Below are 14,469 nucleotides of genomic sequence, written 5' to 3'. Positions count from 1 at the left end.
AAATTGAATTTGTAGTTAGAAATCTTTCCACTGAGAAAACTGCAATCTCAAGTAGCTTCCTAGTTTATTTTTTTCAGGAAACCAAAGAGCACAAAGTACTTACCAACTCTTCTATGAAGCCATCATTGACCTGAAAGCAAAATAGAAACATTACAAGCAAATAAAACTAAAAATAATGCCCCTCCCAAATACAAATGCAAAATTATTAATAAAATTTTAGTAAACAAAACTCAACAATACAGAAAATGAATACTACATTTCGTCCAAGTGGGATATATCCCAAGAATGCAAGGTATATTCAAAAACTCAAAAAGAAAAAATTATGTTATCATTATTAAAACTGAAAATTCATAGTTCATAATAAAAGAGATAACCTTAGAAAATAATCAAAATGGAAAAATAATACAATAGCATCAAAAAGTGAAATAAATAGGGATGCATCTAACAAAAGATGTGCAAGGCCTATACACTGAAAACTAAAATTCACTGCTAAGAGACATCAAAGCAGACCAAAATAAATGGAATTATACACTGTTTGATGGGTCATAAGACCCAATATTTTTACGATGTCACTTCTAATTTGGATTTGATGTCATTCAAATTAAAATTCTTGTAGACGTTGTTTTAAAAATTGGCAAGCTAAATTCTGAAATCTAACATCATAAAGAAATACAAAGGATGTACAATAAGCAAAACAACTTTGATTTAGAAAAAAATGTTGGATGACTAACACTACCTAATTTGAATACTTAAATCTACAATAATCAAAACAGTGTGATTCGGTATAAAGATAGAGAAAAAGAAGAATGGAACAGAATAGAGAGTTCAGAAATAGACTCGAACATATATACAGATAAGTGGTATTGAACAAAGGTTCAAAGGCATGTCCTTAGAGAAAGGATAGTCTTTTCAACAAATGGTGCTGAAACTATCGAATATCCGTATGCAAAAAACTGAGCTTTTTCTATAATTTGCACCATATATAGAAGTTAGCTTAAAGTGGATTATAGACCTAGATATAATACATTAAACATAAATCCCTAGAATAAAACAAAACACTTTTGTATCCTTAAATTAGACAAAAGACAAGATAAAACATCAAAAGTATAGTCCATCAAAAAATATATGGAGCTTTGCAAAATTAAAAACGTTTGCTTTTTGAGAGACTCTGTTATAAGAATTCAAAAACAAACCACAGACCAAAGAAAATATTTAAAAATCATATATCTGATAAAGGATTGGTATTAACAATATATAAAGACATCTTAAACTGAATAATAAGAAAACAACTCTATTTTTTCAAAAATGGAAGAGGATATACTAATGGCAAATAGTCACAAGAAAATATAATCAAGATAATTACAATGAGATAATACTACATACCTACTAAAATGACTAAAATTAAAAATATTTACCACACCAAGTGTTAGTGATGGGGCGGGGGAACTAGAACTCACATACACTGCTGGTGAAAATATGAAATAATACAACCATATTGGGAAACAGTTTGGAACTTTATTAAGAAGTTAAAAATATATCTATATCACATGTAATTTCCTAAGAGAAATGAAAGTATATATCTATACAAAATCTTGTATATGAGGGCCTATAGTAGCTTTTTTGGCAATAGACCAAAAATGGGTACCACCCAAGCATAAACCAACTGGTAAGTAGATAAACAAGTTGTGATGTATCCATACAATGAAATAATATTCACCAATAAATAAGAATTAACTATTAATCTACAAAACAACTTGGATGAATTTTAAAATAATTATGCTAAGTAAAAATAAAAAACAAGAACATAAAGCAAGCTGAGACAAGAAATGACCAGGGTCTGGGTAGCATATTGAATATAGCTAGGCTGGAAGTCAGATATACCCCAGCACTTTTTAGTTAAGTATGTGATTAAACCTAATCTTTGGGCAACTTATTTTAGATTGTATTCACTGTCATATGAAACAGAGAAACAATAATGTAAATTGTCTTTTTAATATTGTTCTCTGAGGTAAATTATCATTCAAAATTATATCAATCACATTAAAAAGTTGAGACTTGACATAATTAGCAAAGTATTACTTGATCTCCCAAAGCCCTGCCTTCATTGTATGTAGCTTTATTCCTGGTAACCACAGGCTGCATTACTGTGACTGCATTTTCCCTACGTTCCAAAAGCTAGCAGATATTGCAGATATCTGCTAGTTTTTGGAACATAGGGGAAATGCATCATCACTGCCTTTGTCTTAACCATGTCTGAATAGAGTTCACAAGTTTAGTAAATAGAAATACAAATATTGCATGAACCATAGATATAATAAAACATAATTCTTTGTTTATCTGAAATTCAAATGTGACTGGGAATTCTGTACCTTCTCTGGCAACCATAGATAAGATAATTTCAGGTCTTTGTCTTTGACGTTCTATATCCGAGACACACTTTTGGTACCAGAGAAATCATTGTAGTTATTTCAAGCAGAATGGAATTGAATAAAGGGAATTCTAGGCTTGCAAATATGTCAGAAGGGGGAAAAATAACAGGGAAGACTCCTTCTACCTCTTAAGTTTGTCATTAGATTTCAGGAAAATCTCATGTCAGGAACTGCAGGAAACCAGTTGCAATGCCCATGGCTACCAACAACACCAAAGAGATAATTCCTGAGGGAACTCTCTAAAGAGGCCCATTTGGAGGCTGATGCAAGTTTCCCATCTTCACATATGACCATTAAAGGCATATATATGTAAATGTTTGAATCAGCTTTACTTTTAAGAGCCAAAAACTTGTAACAATACAAATGTCCATTAAGAGTGCAATAGATAATAAAGTATGGCATGGTCATATAATGGACTACTACACAAGAACTAAAAAATGAAATACTGCCACATACAGCAAATGGATAAGTCTTACAGACAACATACTGAATAAAAGAAGCCAAACAATGCAAAAACCATACATAACTGTGTGAGACAATTTACATGAATTCCAAAAGCAGGCAAAGCTAAACAGTTAGAAATCACAATTGTGGTTACCTCAGGTGGGTATTGATTGACAAATGACATGAAGAAAACCTCTGGGATGATGAAAATGTTCTGTGTCTTTATCAGGGTGTTGGTCACACAGATACTTGCATATGTAAATATTCACCAAGCTGTAAACTTAATAATAATGCATTTTACAGGGTACATTGGGTTTTTGTTGTTGTTGTTGTTGTTGTTTTAAGTCATATTTTCTGGAGCCCACACAACTATCTACCACTACTGGAGGAGGAATAACATTCCCCACTTTCCTTACAACTTCCAAATGTCATCAAGTGTCTCTTGGTAGAAACTAGAACTATATGACCAAGGGACTCTAGAGAATTCAGTGCCCAGGATTCTGACCCCAGCAAAATAGGGGACAGGATAAGATGGAGTAGGAACGATGCTGAGTGTTCTTCACAATACTTTTATCTTGTAGAGAGTGAATGAAAAGCAAAGAATAAAAGTGTTTTAGATTGTGGGCACTGCAGATAATATTTTTAAAATAATCCCCTTGGAATATCCTACTATCTATAATTTGTGGTTAGCTAGGAACTAGAATATTTAAATTATGACTCCCTATACAATTGCATGATAAACATTTAAATTTTCCTAGAACATGGGAAAAAATCTTAATTAGACTATACTTTAACAAAACAAAACACAAGCTTTAATTCCCCAACAAAAGAATTTTTATTGAAACGGCAGAAAATGCAATATAATTACAAACATATTTCAATAACTTTCTTATCATAATTGCAAATATAAGAGATATATACTATTTTCATGTTTTTATTTTCCTTGTTTTATTTACCTTCCTTAGAAATGAAATCTTTGAATGCACCCTGTCTAGCTTCAAGTCCATCAATCCAATTTTATGACTTTTAAAATTAGCACATTTTACTACAGAGAAAAATACTTGGCATGTTATAAAGTGCATTGCCATTAATTAATAAACTAAATTGCCATGCTTTTTAGGTTTTTCTTCAAATTAAAAAAAATCTGTAATTATGCATACTACAAAACAATAGTTCAAGGTTTTATCACACCACATTACAATGACAAAACACATTACAGAGAATAAGGGTTGCAAGTCTTACAAAACACTATAAAAATATCTTTTTAAAGATTTGTTGCCTACTCTTCTGCAAATTTTCATCTTTAATATTATCCCTACTGCTATAATTTGTCCTGTATCTTCCAGCATCCTGTTATGGCTCAGACAATATCATTTAACAAGCAAGGCCCATATACTTCTTTTTAATTTGGAAGCCTCCAATTGTATTCTTAACTTGGTATAGATTTGTCACATTTCCTTATGAAGAAGAACACAGGACAACTTACATAATACAGATATGTTGTTTCATTCCATCTGTCATTTTATCTTTTCCCACCTCCACTGAGTATGGGCATCCTAGGTTCATTTGGATGCATTGTGCTTATATATCCCAGCATGTTCCTGAAGAGAAAAACACTGTCCCTCTAAACTATTCTCCCTACCTTCCTCATAGCATATTTTGTAATTCCAAGTTCACTGGCCATTTCCTTCTGATTTATGGAACACCACTGCACTGCAAGTGTCATCCAATAACTATTCATGAGAACAGTTGCAGCAGGATTACTGGGGGAAAACAGTAACTTGAAACTGTGTTTAACCATGTCAAGGGCCTCTCTTTTCCCATATTCTTTTTAAAAACATGACTAGCACCTTATTGCAATATTGTAGTCATTTCACACTTTTCCATACATCATTGAATACTATTGCCAGAGGTTGATGAGAACATATTCAAATGTCTTGAATTCAGCTCTATGGCTCTCAGACCCACTAAAATATATGTTACTTTTCTTTCCAAGCTTTTGTTTCTTCATCCCTGCTTTGATTTCCGCATGCTATTTGGCATTCTTTTCCTAATTTCTGTTTCTTTCATGATATCTGAACTCATTTCATAGACTATTCTTCAATTCTTCTCTTCTTCATCGCACTCATCTAAATCTGACCACAGTTCTCTTAAATCGTTCAACATGCTTCTCTTGAATGTTTTAATATATGTAGAGTGTACCCACTTTTTTGTTTTTAATTCTCTTTTCTCCCATCTTTATCATATTTTTTTCTTTTGTTCTCTTAGTTACTTATATCTTAATTTTCTCTCTTGCTTTTTTTTAAATCTATGCTTACAAGAGGCCCCATGATACAGTGGGGAAGCATTAAACAGGAAAGAAGTCTTTGGTTAATATCGGTACATTAACTCTTCCTCTAACCTTGGACAAACTACTGCTCCTCTACCGGCCTCCTTTTTTTCACTTGTAAATGGGAAGATTGGTTGGAATGTTTTGTGAGGTTGCATCTAGTGCTGGAAATTCTATAATTCTAAGAACCAGTAACAATATCTATACCTATATCTATATCTATATCTGTATCTATATTTATATTATATCTATGTCTAGCAAGCTAGCTATTTTCCTGTTATATTCAATCTGTTTCTTGCACTAAAGTAGAATCAAACTTTTTCTCTCAGTTTCCTGTTCTAAATTCTGCAATATTATATTACTTATTGTTCTTATTCTGGCTTTCACTTGTACTTTATTTTACTGATTTCTGTCTTGTTTTTGGTCTGAACTCTAGAGAAATCAGAGTATAAAATTTATCAGTATCCTGCTCTGTACATTTTAAACCTGGCAACATTTGGTAAACTATGCAACAGTTCATGAGCATATGTACATGTGAATACACACATACACACACACACACACACACACACACTGCTGCCTTTGGAATCATAGTGGTCTAAGTTCAAACTCCAACTATATACAGTCATGTATCACTTAATGATGGAATTATGTCCTGAGAAAAATTTGCCGTGATGTGATTCTGTCATTGTGCAAACATCATAGAGTGTACTTACAGTGACCTAGATGGTATCACCTACTACACACCTAAGCTATATGGTGTGCTCCTATACTGCAATCCTGTATATCATGTGACTGTACTGAATACTGTAGGTAATTGGAGCACAATTATAATAAGCATTTGTGTATCTAAACACAGAAAGGTAGAGTAAAAATGTGGTATAAAAGATAAAATGCAGTACACCTGTATAGAGCGCTTATCACGAGTGAAGCTTAAAGGAGTGAAAGTTGCTTTGGATGAATCAGTGAGTAATTGGTGAGTGAATGTGAAGGCCTAGGACATTACCACACACTACTGTAAACTTTACAAACACTGGACACTTAAGCTACACTAAACTTATAATAACTTTTTTCTTCAATAATAAATTAACCTTAGCTTAAATTTGTCTTTTTAATTTTTAAAACTTTTTGGGTCTTGTAAATACCTTACATACATTGTATACAAATACCTTATATCTTATAATACAAACACATTGTACAGAGATACAAAAATATTTTCTTTATATTCTTATTCTATAAGCTCTTTTCTACTTTTTGTTTTTGAACTTTTTAAACTGTTTTATTAAAAACTAAGATGCAACACACACATTCACCTGGACATATACTGGGCCAGGATAATCAATATCACTGTTTTTCACCTCTATGTGTTGTCCCACTTCAAGATCATCAGGGGCAGTAACATATATAGACCTGCCATCTCCTATGATAATACTGCCTTCTCCTAGAATACCTCTTGAAGGACCTGCCTCAGGCTGTTTTACACTTAACTTTCTCTGTAAGTAGAAGGAGTACACTCTAAAACAAGGACAAAAAGCACAGTATAGTAAACACATACACCAATAACATAGTCACTTATCATTATTATCAAGAAGTATGTACTATACGTAATTTTATGTGCTAGACTTTTATAGCACTGGCAGTGCAGTAGGATTGCTTACCAGCATCACCATGAACACATTAGTAAGTGTTGCACTGTATTGTTACAATGGCTAAAGGTAATTGTTCAGATACATTATAATCTTATGGTACCACTATTATATATGTGGTAGGTCATTGACCAAACTGTTGTTATGAGGCACATGACTATACTTGTGGACAAGTCACTTCCCTCTCTAAACCTGCATTTCCTCAAATGTGAAAAGAAGGTAATATCTCTACCTCAGAGCTCTGTTATGAGGACTGCACAGGTAATGAATGCATAGCACTCAATACAGCATAGTCATATAGTAGGTCTTCAGTAATTGTCCAGCTGTTTTCCTCCTCCTTCTCATTATTATTATTATTATTATTATTATTATTATTATTATTATTAAAGACGGAGTTTCACTCTTGTTGCCCAGGCTGGAGTGCAATGGCATGATCTCCACTCACTGCAACCTTCGCCTCCCAGGTTCAAGTCATTCTCCTCCTCAACCTCCCAAGTAGCTGGATTACAGGCATGTGCCACCACACTCGGCTAATTTTGTAGTTTTAGTAGAGATGGGGTTTCACCATGTTGATCAGGCTGGTCTCGAACTTCTGACCTCAAGTGATCCACAAACCTTGGCCTCCCAAAGTGCTGGGATTACAGGCGTGAGCCACTACAACTGGCTTATTATTAATATTATTTCAAATGCAAGAGCTTCTTGAGGCAAGCCAGATTCCTTGGCCTTCCACGAAGGGCACCATAACTGCGACCTGGTAGAAAGATGGGGTCCTTCAAATCCTTAGATCTGTTTTTAATAACCCCTGGAGGAATTCTTCCTTGGTAGATTTTCTGGCAATAATAAGGATTGGCTAGCAATGACTGAATCAACTGTATGTAAAGAAAACTACCTAAGTTTTATTATATGGTGTGAATGGCAGCTCTAGTTTACCTCTTCATCAGTGAGAAACTGATATATCCCTTAGCTAGTGTCATCAAAAGAATAGTATTTGCTCTGGTCCTGAACAAATAGATTTGTCACACACAGCTTCCTCCTTCTTTGTCCAGATAGGAATTCCTTTGTCTGCCAACCACCAAATTGGTGGACTTCGCTGTATCCTAACCCTCATTCTCTGCTTTCCCTTTTGCATTAGTGGAAAGTATGTCCTGCCAACTTTTCACTTGTGCTCCTGATCCTGTTTCCACTCACCTTCTCTGGGGCTTTTATTCCACGGTCATTCCTGTCTCTCCTGCATTATTTATTCCTTCTTCTCTACCATGCCATTACTATCTGCTAATGACAGGTTCTAAGATCTACTCTCTTTAAAATATAAACCTTCCTCGGTTCCAAATCCCTCAGTTACTATTTCATCTCTCATGCCCTTCACAGGAAAACTGAAACAATAAAACTAAAAATAAATGTTCTCATGTTCTTCACTTCCTTACTTTCCATTCACACTCAGGCTTCCTTCACTTTTGAATCAAAATGCCTCTATCTATAACAATCAAAAAACTATCATTTTGTTAAGTCCATATCTACTTCACTGGTTTTCTCTGCTTTGGCCTCTAAGAAGCATTAACAGAGAACTCACTTTTTCTGGAGTATTTTTCCCTTCACTTCCATGGTGTCACGTAGCCCTGATTTTCCTTTTCTTCTATCCTCCATCTCCTTTGCTAGACTATCCTCCTCTCTGACTTATTAATATTTTTCCTAGTTTGGACTGCTAAAACAGAATGCCACGGACAGGGTGATTTACATACAACAAATTTATTTCTCAAAGTTCTGGAGGCTAGAGTCTGAGATTAGGATATCAACATGGTCAGGTTCTGGTGAGGACCCTATTCTGTCTTCTCCTTATATCCTCATATGGTGGAAAGAAGGTAAGAGATTCTCTGGGGTCCCTTTGGTAAAGGCACTAATCCCATTCATGAGAGATCCACCTTCACGACCTAAATACCTCCCAATGGTCCCACCTTCTAATCCCATCACATTCAGAGTTAAGATTTCAACATATGAATTTGGTGGGGAGGGGGGGTACATTCAGTTGATAACAATATCGGGGAGCCTAGGGGCTCTGTTCTGAGATGTTTGCTTTCATCTTTCTGTAAGTAATTTCTCTGTGTGTAATCTCTTCCAGTTTCATAGACAGAATTGCTGCTTTTGAACTGACTTCCAAAATCTTATCCCTGGCACCAAGCTCCACTCCTGTATATCCAGTTTCTGCTTTACGTCTCTACCTAGATCTCCAATAGACATCTCATATTTGACATGTTCTAATCACCCTCTTAATATAAACCCCTCAGTTCCTTTTAAAATCTTCCCATCTCATTAAATGGCACCACCATCTTTCCTGTTAGACTAAACTAAAATCATAGCCTTACCACTGGCTCTTCTCTTTTCTTTTTATCCCCTTAAATTTAATTTAGGTAAGCCCTGCCTATTATTTCTATCTATGAAATGCATCTCATAATATCCATTTATCTCTACCTCAGATGCTGCCATAAATATAAAGAATACATGGCTCCAGTAGTCAATCCTTAGGGACTTTCCAAGAAAGGAGTATAATATAAAGATATTTGAACACGTGTTAATAACATGTCTATTACTTGAACATGTGTTAATCCAAAGTGCCTTCAAAATGCATAACTCTGCCTTTCTAATTTAAATCTGCAACTTTTAAGAATAATCAGAATTTTTAAGTTACAATATGCTATAGCAATAAATAAAATTTAAAATATGCTTTTGATAGAAAATATCTCTTTATATTTGAAGTTAGAACTTAATATATCTCATTTACTTCTTCCTCTTCCTCCTCTTGTATCCCCCTGCCCCTAACTCTTAGACAGCCCAAGAAACCGTATTTGGGGACATTACTATGTAATCTCTTCATGTTTTAAAGGAACAAATTGCTAACACATAATTTTTTGGTGTAGGATCTAGCAAATATATCTTTCCCCTTATGTTAATCTTCTGATTCTCCTATTGTCACCTCACTTGGTGAGCAGGCTTGTAAAGTTTTGTTTATTTTGCTTAAATCCCACAAGCCCTACACAACCTTCCTGGAGGCTAATATAGTACAGACCACACAATGATATGCTGGAAATAATGCCACCCTCTGGGTATCTTCTGCTCATGTATGTAGATTATGGACCTCAGCAGTTGGCTTTCCCTGCTCTCTAGGGGAGACTCTCCAAAGTGTTTCTGCTGTGGCTCTTCTCCAATATTTTAAGAGGATTAAAATCTTACTTTGCTTTCTCCCTTTACCATCTTTCTTTTCCCAGATTTTACTAACCAATAACTTTTTATCTTGCCCTCCAGCTTCCAAGAGGACTCTAGTTTCCTCAGATATCTCTTCAAGTATCTCCTGCCAATCAGAATTCGATGCTGTCCTACTCCATAGTATTTTCTGCTGCAGTTTTGTTAAACATATTTGTGTTAGTTATTCTTTCAAGATCTCCTTTGAAATCCTTGTCCTACTGTCATTCTGTCTCACTTTGTTTCCCAATTAAGTTTTTCTCCTATCTTATATTTCCACTCCTGCTATAGCGTCTTTATTTTTACCACTATCAAAGTCACAATATCTGTTAGCCACTCCTTTTCTGACCTTTGCTTTTTTCCTGATATTCTTTAGTTTTGGCATATTCAGAAGAATTACTAAGATAATCTCAAGAGTCTTGGCCTCCTTTTTCATATTATGTATTCTCCAAAGTTGAGTCTACTTCTTTTTGCCCAATATGAAGCTTACAGCAAATTTATTATTAACAAGGAATTTAATTATCTCAAACCTGTCTCTTGTGTTCAATCCAGCTGAGTTTCTAATCTGCGTTCCCTGGCTGAACAACTCTTTTCAGCCTCCTGTGACAAATCTTCACTGTGATTCTCCCCTTGAAGGCATCACCAGCAGCCCTCCTATTCTTTTAGAGACTAAACAAGTTCTTTCATGGCTACTTTTAAGCTCCTCCCTAAGTTAATCCTTAAAAAACACAAAATATCTAAACCAACAGGATTAGTTTGCTTTACTTTTCCTTCTTCTTCTGTTTCTCTTTTCTACACTAACTCAGCTTCTTAGTATGGTCCCTCTTTTTCAAAGTCCACATTTGCATTTGGCCTAGACATGGACAGTGGGCTTGGTCTGAGCTCAAGAATACCACTGAGAGGTCATCTCAGGTAAACTTCGCCCACTGTGGCTCTCCCAGAAAGAGTCTTTCCTTCTCCACAAGGATCACAATAGCCTGAGCACATACTATTCTGTTGCTTTCCCTTGACTCCTCCAACACCTGACCTACCTGAGTCATTTGCCTTCGATTGAAAGATTGAAGCACTAAAAATTGTTTTAGGAGTTCTGGCTCTTTTCTCTGGATTTCATCTCTAAATTAAATCTGTGTTGCTGTCCTCATTCTTTGTTCTTCTTTTACTTCTTATCCCAGGAGCCGTCATGCTGCCTCATCAGAAATACAAGCCTCCAATGCAGGTAAAAGAAGATCTACAAGCTAAATTTAGCAGGAACTGTATTTCAACTTATAATGGCTCTAGCATATGTAATGACTTCTAACCTGAAAATGATAGGGGTCTGCTGTGATCCAGCCAGGCATGGCAGTACAATCAAAGAAACAGTAAAACAAAATTAAATACAATTTACTTCAAATCTTCACTCATCTCTTTAGAAACCCCACAAGACATAGTAAAATATCTTTAAAATCCTTTTTAGCTATCACTGCCACTCATATTCTCTATACAGATGGAGATACTTACAAAAACTCAACCCACATGGCTCTTCTCACTTGCCATATGTTCTCTCTGTCATGTCAATGGCTAAAGGCACTCCTTCTTTAGTTCATCAGTGCACCAACCTTTGCTACACAGTGGTTTTCTATTTTCCTTCCTGCATGCTTATACCATCACTCCATCCACACCATGCCCCACTTGGAAGCCCAAATTCTCTATTCTTGAGACACCCCACTGTGCAGAAGAAAGAGGTGTAGTGTAATATATTGCCCTCACAAGAATCAGCACATCACCCAAACTGTAAACAAAAAAAAGAAGGCCTATGAACTGACCTATCCATGAAGGATGGAATCCTCCCTCCTTTGAAGGGAGCAAAAGAGTGAGAAAGCATATATGAATATGGTAAATACTTATACTTTCTTTTGAAAAAGTTCAAATCCACATATGCATAAAAAAGAGCTGGAAGGAATATTTTCTGACTCTATTTCTACCTTTCTGATGTGTACATAAATGTCTAGAGTTAATATCAATCTTAAGTCTAGTATATACAGAACACTTCCAGAATGCAATAGTAAAAAGAAAACTGGTATAAGACTTAGAAAACCTGGAATTAAATATCTTCACTGCCACTGGCATTTAACAAGTCACTTGCTGTCTTAGTGTGGGTTCCCCAGAAACAAATTCTAATTCAAATATTTCAGTATAAGTAGTTGACTTGGAAGGTGATTCCAAGAACACCAGTATTTGAATAGAAAAATGGAACAGAAAAAGGAAAAAAAGTTAATAATAAATGTATTATGAATTATCACCATGGGCAACTGGAGATTGATTTTGCTAGAGAACTCGGGATATGGTATAGAAGATACATCACCAAGTTATTCCACTCCAAGATGAGGAAGCTATGTATTTACATAGCAACCCCTATCAAGTGTTGGTTGAGAGCATGTGTGTGTGTGTGTGTGTGTGCATGGTGGAAGGTGGAGATTAATTCTAGCCTGCCTTTAGAACAGACAGAGAAGGATCTGTTGATCAGAGTGAGCACTCAGAGTCACAAGTCCTATCAGTCAGAAGAGGTGTCAAGATACAGGAAAATAGTAAATACACCGATTCCACAGGTAGGGCACTTGCATGTCTTGCTACTTCCTCCCCTTGCGCGACTCAGATTTACTCATAACTTGTATGAAGGTCATTCAATCCCATCACTGATTCACAATTTCTTTTGTAAAATTATATTAGGAATATTGGTGGAATAAACTACAGCGTGTACAGTTTCAGTTGATCCTGAAGCCATAACTGGTATGCACTGTCTCTTTTTATCATCCCCGTGCTAGCTTTTTTGCAAAAGAATCCTCAACTAGTGATTCAGCTTCTCTAGGTTGCTTTCCTGGTAGGGTGACTCAGACTCTTATCCTTGAAGGGTCTGAGCGCCTAGTTACTGTACTCTTGTCAGATGTGGCTGCTGCAGTGCCCATTTAGTTATCACCATGAGGAGAAAGGCCATTTCTCTTACTGTCTCCTGTCACTGAAGAGAAGGAGGAATTAAAAGCTGAAAAACAACAGGAATGAAGTCAGCGGCAAGACCAACCAGCGCCACTGACCAGGCATGAGGTTAAAAGATTAACCCCACCCCAACTCTAACCGCATGTGCTATCTATAGATCTCAATCTATCACAACCCTTTCACGTGGACCCTTTAGTGTTGTAAGCCCTTAAAAGGGCCAGAAACTCTTTCTTCGGATAGCTAAGTTCTTGAGACGCAAGTCTGACGACGCTACCAGCCAAATAAAGCCTCTTCCTTCTTTAACCCGGTGTCTGAGGGGTTTTGTCTGTGGCTCGTCGTGCTCCATTTCTTGGTTCCCTGACTGGGAATTGAGGTGATTAACAGACGGTCAAGGCAGCCCCTTAGGCGGCTTAGCCCTGCCCTGTGGAGCATCTGGCCAGCTTGAACAACACAGAGCCTGACTCCCAGGTAGGCATTTGCCCTGGTAGAACGCCTCATCAGAGCTGTGCATGGCAGGCCCCCACAGAGGATCAACACAGCAGCTGAACACCGGGAAGGAACTGGCGCTTGGAATCTGGACATCTGGTACTGTAGGACCGGTCTTTGGAACTTGCCCACTCCATTTGAGTGGAAGCGTGGCCTGATCATCCACAGTGTGCCCTTATTGGCACTTTGGTCTCAGTATTGATTTTGATTTGGCTTGACTTGTTTGCAAAAAGAAAAGTGAAAGTGAGTGCTTGAGTTTGAGAGGGGCAAGGTGAGTGAGTGACCCCTTTACCCTTTCCTTCTTGTGGTGTGAGTGTTGTTTTGTCTTGGGAGGAAGATGGGTGGAACACAAAGTAAGCCAACTCTGCTAGGAACTATGTTGAAAAGTTTCAAGAAAGGATTTAATGGAGACTATGGAGTTACTATGACACCAAGTAAACTTAGAACTTTGTGTGGGATAGACTGGCCAACATTAGAAGTGGGTTGGCCATCAGTAGGAAGCCTAGACAGGTCCATTGTTTCAAAGGTATGGCACAAGGTAACTGGTAAGCCAGGACACCCAGACCAGTTTCCATACATAGACACTTGGTTTCAGATGGTTTTAGACCCCCCACAGTAGTTAATAGGACAGGCAGCAGTAGTACTAGTGGCAAAGGGACAGACAGCCAAGGAAGAATCCCGCTCCACCTGCCGAGGGGAGTTGGCTCCTAAAGTCCTGTCGGACCCAACATCACAGGATTCATGGCAAGAAATGGCACCAGTGCCCCCCACCTTTTCACCAGGGAGGAAGGCCTCCCACTCCTGAGCCCACTGCGCCCAAGCTTCCACAAGGCCTACATACCCCTAGGCCACCCAGAGTAGAAAAGGAAGGATGTGAGACCTTGGGAGAAACCCTTCCCTTGGCAGCCTGTTTGAGGCCTAGAACTGGGAT

General features: G+C 36.8%; 1 protein-coding gene across 6 annotated transcripts in view; it reads right to left on the bottom strand.

Annotated features, from left to right (window-relative positions):
- The window catches only part of GRIK2 (glutamate ionotropic receptor kainate type subunit 2), a 1,183,302-nt gene that overhangs the window by 829,050 nt on the left and 339,783 nt on the right, over positions 1–14,469 (bottom strand). For all 6 annotated transcript variants that reach the window (XM_009451673.5, XM_009451672.5, XM_054685483.2 and 3 more), the window contains exon 6: positions 104–130. The gene's annotated coding sequence lies outside the window, so the exon portion shown is untranslated. The remainder of the gene's footprint in view (positions 1–103; positions 131–14,469) is intronic.

The sequence above is a fragment of the Pan troglodytes genome, chromosome 5 (genome assembly GCF_028858775.2).
Source record: "Pan troglodytes isolate AG18354 chromosome 5, NHGRI_mPanTro3-v2.0_pri, whole genome shotgun sequence".
Taxonomy (NCBI): domain Eukaryota; kingdom Metazoa; phylum Chordata; class Mammalia; order Primates; family Hominidae; genus Pan; species Pan troglodytes.
Note: the sequence above shows the minus strand (reverse complement) of the source record. Positions and strands in the feature narration are given on the sequence as shown.